This window comes from Gallinula chloropus (genome assembly GCF_964237585.1).
Source record: "Gallinula chloropus genome assembly, chromosome: 27".
NCBI lineage: Eukaryota > Metazoa > Chordata > Aves > Gruiformes > Rallidae > Gallinula > Gallinula chloropus.
Genome location: NC_140112.1, coordinates 2,570,939 through 2,577,320, shown reverse-complemented (window position 1 = coordinate 2,577,320; position 6,382 = coordinate 2,570,939).

The window sequence follows — 6,382 nt, the reverse complement described above, 5'->3', positions numbered from 1 at the left end:
GCGGCCAGGGCTGCCGCTCTCGGCCTCTCCGCCCCTCCCGGAGGGAGCGGAGCGCGGCCCCGGCGGACGGGCTGTCCCCGCCTCTCCCTACCCCCCCACCACCCCCCCTCCCGCCTCCCCTTCCCCCGCCACCGCCCTCCTCCTGGGACAGCGCCTCAGCTCAGCGGCGCCGCGCACGGGGCGGAACCTTTATCGCGGCGCCGCGGGGGAAGGGGGAGGCGGCTTGGCGGTCCCGGGAGCCAAGCGCGCCGGGAGCGCTAGTGCCGCGGAGCCTCCTGGGAATTGTAGTCCCGCGCGGCCACCCGGGGTGGCTCCCGGCGCGCAGGGCCGCCCGCCCGCGGTTGCCAACCGCTCCCGGGCCTCCCCGGGCAATGAGAGGCGGGTGGGGCGGCGGAGCCTTCCCCGTCGGCCGCGGCGAGGCGGAGCGACGGCGGCGCTTCGGCCCGGGCAGACGGCGGGTCCCGGCGAGAGGCGAAAAATAGACGAAAGAAACAAACGAACGTTTAATCCGCGATCGCGCGGGGACAGGGGCGGCGGGGCCGGGCGGGGCGCGCGGACCGGCCCGGCAGCCCCGCGCGCCGCCACGGCTCCGCGCCGCAGCCAATCACCGCCGCCGGCCCCGCCCACCGCGCGCCGCCATTGGCCGAGGCTGCCGCCGCTCAAGCCCCGGCGGCGGCGGCGGCGGCGGCGGCGGGGATGCCGATGCCGATGCCGGCGGGCGCGGAGCCGCCGCGGCGCGGAGCCGCCGCCCGGCCCGGGCACGGCGGGGCGGGTGCGGGCGGGGCGGGGGCGCGCAGCCCACGGGCCCCGCAGCGGCCCCCCGGGCGCTGCCCGCCGCCGGCGCGGCGGCCGTAAGCGCCCCCGCCTCCCCGGGGGCACCGGCGCGCCGGTATGAAGCGGTGCCGGTCGGACGAGCTGCAGCAGCAAGCCGAGGAGGACCCCGGCGTCGCGGGGGAGCCGCCCGGCCCCGCCGCCATGGAAGCCAAGCCCGGGGAGGCGGCGGCCCCCCCCGAGGCGGGCGCTGTCCCGCCGCCGCGCACCAAGCCCCCCGACCTGAAGGTGAGCCGGGGCGGCAGCGGGACGGGGGGTGCCGATGGGTTGGAAACGGGGCAAGCGGGGTCACCGGGAGGGTGAGGACCCCCTGGGGTTGACAGCGGGGTTACCTGCGGGGCAAGCAGGCGATGGCGTGGCCGCAGGGGTTACCGGGATGGCGAGCCCCCTGCGAGGTTAGCGGTGGGATGCGCGCTTTGGTGGGGTACCACCGTCCCCGAACCTTGGTCCCTGCGCTGCTACAGGTGTGACCTTGGAGGATCTGAGGACGGCCCCGGGATGGGGATGCTCCCTGGATGAGGATGGCCCTGGGATGGGGATGATGGCAGGATGGGGACGTGCCTGGGATGAGGGCGCGCCTGGATGAGGATGCGCTTGCAACGAGGATGCTCCTGGGATGGGGATGCTCCTGGGATGAAGAGGTCCCGGGTCGGGATGCTCCCAGATTGGGGATGAGCCCGCACTGGGGATGCTCCCAGGGGAGGGGATGCCCCTGGGGTGTGGGTCACCTCCCAGGTTCGTGATGCCTCCTGGTAGGCTCGCACAGGCATGCAGCACCGCGCTGGGCACTGCCCAGGCCGTGGCCCTGCTGCAGCACAGCCACCAAAAGCAACAGTAATAACAGGACAGCCGTGGGAGAGGAGGGAGGACCCTGGTGGCACCACCCGCCCATGCCAGGCGGGCTGCGGGCGTGAGGGTCCCACCCTGGGGCAGGCCCGGGGTGGGCTGCTGTCAACAGAGTGGGCTTTTTAGAGGTAACAGGGCTGTTCCCCTGCAGAGGGGCTGAGCAGAGCTCAGTAAATAACGTCCGGGATCACCCCAGCGCTGAGCGTCGGGGAGATGCTCGGGGGACACCAGCCACGCCGGCAGGATTAGCGCTGCGGCAGCGGGAAGTGCCGGTGTAAAAACGGCCCTGGGGCTCCTCCAGTGCCTTCGGGCTGTGTCCGGTTAATGAGGAAAACAAGTTAGGCGGCACTGCAGCGCTGCGGGAGGGAAGGGAATCGGTCCTGCTCGTGGGCAGGGATGTAAGCAGGCAGGACAGGGCGGCCCCGGTTGAAATTGGGCAGAAATTCCCCTTGGGTTTGAAAGCAGAGCGGCTCTGACCCCCCTGGCTGTTCAACAGGGTGCCTCTGGCACGGACACAGCGGGGTTTTAGTTTGAAAGGTGAATTCCCAGCTGGTAACTTTGGTGTTTTCAGGTGCTGCAGCACATTACAGCCATGGGCAGAGAGTGCTCATGGCAGTGTTACCAAAGGCCATGTTGTGCCACTGTGGTATGGACATGCCACTTCTGTCCTTTGGTTTCAAAACAAAACCTGGGCAAAAGTAGAAAATGCCCCTGGTCACCCAAGGGCAACTTGGCACCCAGGTCAGGGACCCTCATTGTGGAGCACCCCAGCCTGCTGCTTGACCTCGAAGGTCTTACTGGCACAGTCAAGGTCATGCAGAAATTGGGACTGCCAGGCTGCTGCCATGCCTGCGCTCATCCCTCCCAGAAAAGCAGCCAGGAGGTACAACCCCTGTTCCTGTAGAACTTGGCTGCTCAAAGCACAAGAAGCCCCGTGGCTGCAGGACGCCACTTGCAGCAACACACAGCACCTTCTCCTTGACAGTGGAGCAGCAGCTCCAGCTCCTGAGGCTGTTTTGGCTTTGCTGCCACCCTAAAAGCATCTGGAGGGGAGAGCCCCATGCTAGTGGAAGGCATGTCCCTGGGGATGTGGTGCTCAGGCTTGCTGGGGTGGGACACCCTGACCTCGAGTGGGCTTGGCTTGGCCAAGGCAGTGCTTCTCATTCGCATCATCCCGCAGCTGCTCTCCATCCCATCTCCACCAGAAAGTAGGGGGGACATGGGGCAAAAGGAGCCCCAGCTCACCATGGGGACAGCTCCTGGGTTGGCACATCCAGCTCCGGGCTGAAGCTCAGTCTGCCCACAGCCCAGCCCAGCTCACAGCAGCAGCAGTGGCCAAACGCCCATTGATTTTATTGATGTGAGGACGATGCCCTAATGCAGGTTGGCTTCCCCATGCTCACCTTTTAACACATTTGTAGCTCGGCAATTAATTGCCCACGAGGAGCAGCTCCTCAAACCTGCTTCTCCAGGCAGAGCACAGGGAATCCTGCACCTCGGTGCTGCCCACAGTTTCCGCCACAGAGCTGGGCGCTCTGCCTGGCCCTGCCACAGACACCACCGACTCAGCCACGTCTCCTCCTGTCACTACAATTAGTGGCATCATTAATAAAATCTTAAAGTTTTCCTGCCCAGAACTCCTTCTGGGGCTGCTCTCCCTGCTCTGCATTCACCATGGTAGGGGGGTGGGTTCAAACAAGCTGGTCCTTCACCCCTCCGCTGTCCCCAGACTGGTGTGTTGCCACACCCCAAGACCCACAGATTCATCTCCCCGTGGACAGTGAACAAGCATCAGATGTAAACTTTTAACTCACTGCCAGCTGAAGATGGATTTGAGCTGGCAACCTAGAAACAGCAGGCTGCCTTGTGTCATCTCCATCCCCTAACCCGGGCAGATCCGTGGCAGCTCTCCATTCCCCCAGTCCAGCTCCTTTGCTGGAGCAGCTCTCCATTCCCCCAGTCCAGCTCCTTTGCTGGAGCAGCTTTCCATTCCCCCAGTCCAGCTCCTTTGCTGGAGCAGCTCTCTGTTCCCCCAGTCCAGCTCCTCTGAGAGCAAGGGATCCATCAGGGGGGAAAAATGAATAAGAAAAAGCAAAGAAAGAAGTTCTGGCAAGGAGCAAAACAGATGTGTGACACAGAGTTCTGCTCAAGAATGAGTTGGGTGGCAGGGATTTCTGTGCTCTGCAGCAGAGTGACTGGTCCATACAGAACCCTGCAGATGGAGACATCCATCCAGTGTCGGTGGCATCCCACCATCAAGGTGTGCACTGCTCCATCCCACTCCTGCATGCCCCAGGCATCTCAGAGCTGTTTTCCCTGGGTCTCCCTGTTTACCCAAGCAGGGCTGAATGTTGAAGCCTGACATAATTTCCATCTCCAGTTTCATGATCTTGGTCTTCATGGCTCCCTCCTTTCCATCCTTGAACCCAAAAGCCAAGATCAGCTGGAGTCCAGAGGCACAGACCCTCCCCTCTTCCCAGGGCCTGATCCAAGCCCCACTTTCACAGATGGAAACCTTCCCCCAGGCTTTTGGTGCTGGAGAGGAGGGGGTTGAGAAGCAAGGGGAGGTCCCACCATGGGATGTGCAGATCCTGCCCTGAGCCACGGGGTTGGCACCGCACCAGGGGGAAGCATTAACCTCCCATTAACCCAGCAGGCAAAACCCACTCAGCTAGTTTGGTTTTCTGAAGGCCCCTCACTACAAGGGGATGGGCTGGGGCTGGAGACACTTTATGTGGTTCAGAACCCCCCCACACACCTGCCATGGTGGTGCCTGTGCAGGCTGCTCGCTGCAGGGAGGATGCAGAGGACTCTTCCTCTCCATAAAGGTCACTAGCCCCTGTTCTAAACCCTCAGGTACATTTATATTTAATCCCTCCCACGAACAATTTTCCAGGCATATTTTGGTCTTGAAAGGACACAGCCAAGGTGAGCCGGCTCCCCTGCGGATAGTGGGATGGAGCTGTTGTCAAGCAGCTCGAGCAGGAGCAGCACAGTCCCTGGAGCTGCTGCATCCATCATCTCCCCTGGGCATCACTCATCAAAAGCTGCTGGCAGGGACCCGGGTGGGTCCCCACTGTCACCGCAGTGAAGCTGCACGCTGGGACCCCCTGGAGCCCCCCCCCAGGGAGAGGAGAGCATCCTCTGGGGCAGAGTGCAGCCAGAAGGACAGTGTGTTTCCCCAAAGTTTGTGCCAGGAGCAATGGAGGGGTAAGAGCTGAGGCCAGGGCACTGCCCTCCCAGGAGCTGTGCGATGCTTCCCCTTGGGAAGCAGACACACTGTCATGTTAGGGTGAGGCCAAGCATGCCCTGCCCAGCTGCCTACAGTCCCAGCACCTCCCCAGATCTGACCCCTTGGGATCCCTGTCCTCGCTTCCCACCAAATTTCAGCTCTCAGCATCCCTGCAGCCAGCTCAGGAGATGCAGAGGTGACAGCCATGGGAGAAGCAGTCGTGGGCTGCCACTCGCTGTGTTATTCTCCCAGGAGCACGTCGGGCTCCTCTGGGCACCAACAGCAGAGATCTCTCTCTGCAAATACCACCCAAGGTGGGGAGCTGGCAGGGGTCTGCAGGCTCCCCCCCACACACACACACATGGGCAGTCGGTGCTGGCCCCAGGGGTGTTATTCCAGGGAGCGTTTGAGGAGCTGTGTGTCACTACAGCCTTTTGGTCGTGCATTTAACAACATGACTAACGTTTGTCACATGTTTGTTCTCTCATCCTGTCCCTGGGAAGAGAAGTGCGTGGGGGGGGAAGTGCTTTCTTTTCCATTTTAGAGCATCTACACGTTTTCCTTGGCGGGGGCTCAGGATGCTGGTGTGAGATTGAGCTGCCAGGGGCAACTGGGCTGGCTGGCACCCTCAGGGGACAGCTGTATCCTTGTTGCCCAGCCTGGGTGCCAGCAATGGGGTGTGGGGTGGTGGCAGGACCCCCGTACTGGGGACCCATAGGACGATCAGCCATAAAAAGCAGCAGGAGGGATAGAAACTCTGTGTGGGGTTGAGCGGGATCTGCTGGGGTCCAGCTGCTGTTTGTGGGGCTGTGAGCTGCTGTGGGGCTCGTTCCCTGTCTGGTCATGGAATGGTTCCCCCCACACCTTAAATATGGAGTGCTGTGTGATGGGGTGAGGTAGGGATGGGGATGGGACAGACCAGGATGGGGTGGGACAGGACAGTCTTTCACTGTGTTTCTGCAATGCCTCCAAAGGGATGCAGAGTCTTGTCTGGAGCCTGTGGGTGGTCCAGGGATATAAATAATTAATATAGTAGTAATGATAATAATAGTAATAATAGCAATAATAATAGCAATAATAATAGCAACAATAATAATAATAATAATAATAATAACAACAACAACAACAACAATAATAATAATAGAGCAGGACTTCACAGCATGTGTTTGTGCTATAAGGTCATAGCAACAAGATCCCCTCCTTGTGAGTCCGAAAGCCAAGGCAGAGGTTTGGATGTCAGGGCAGAACCAGATCACTCATCAGTGAGACACAGGGAGGTTTCAGACCGTGGGGCCATCAGGCAGCAGCAGGAACACCAGCCCTGGGGAGCCCGACACAGCCAAGGAGGAGGCACAACCCCTGCCACAGCCTTCCCCACGGGCTGTTCCCACAGAGCAGCAGCCCAGACAGAACAGTGACCTGAGTCACTTTGTTCCTGCAGGATCTGTTGGTTTGGGTTAAAATAGGGTTTTT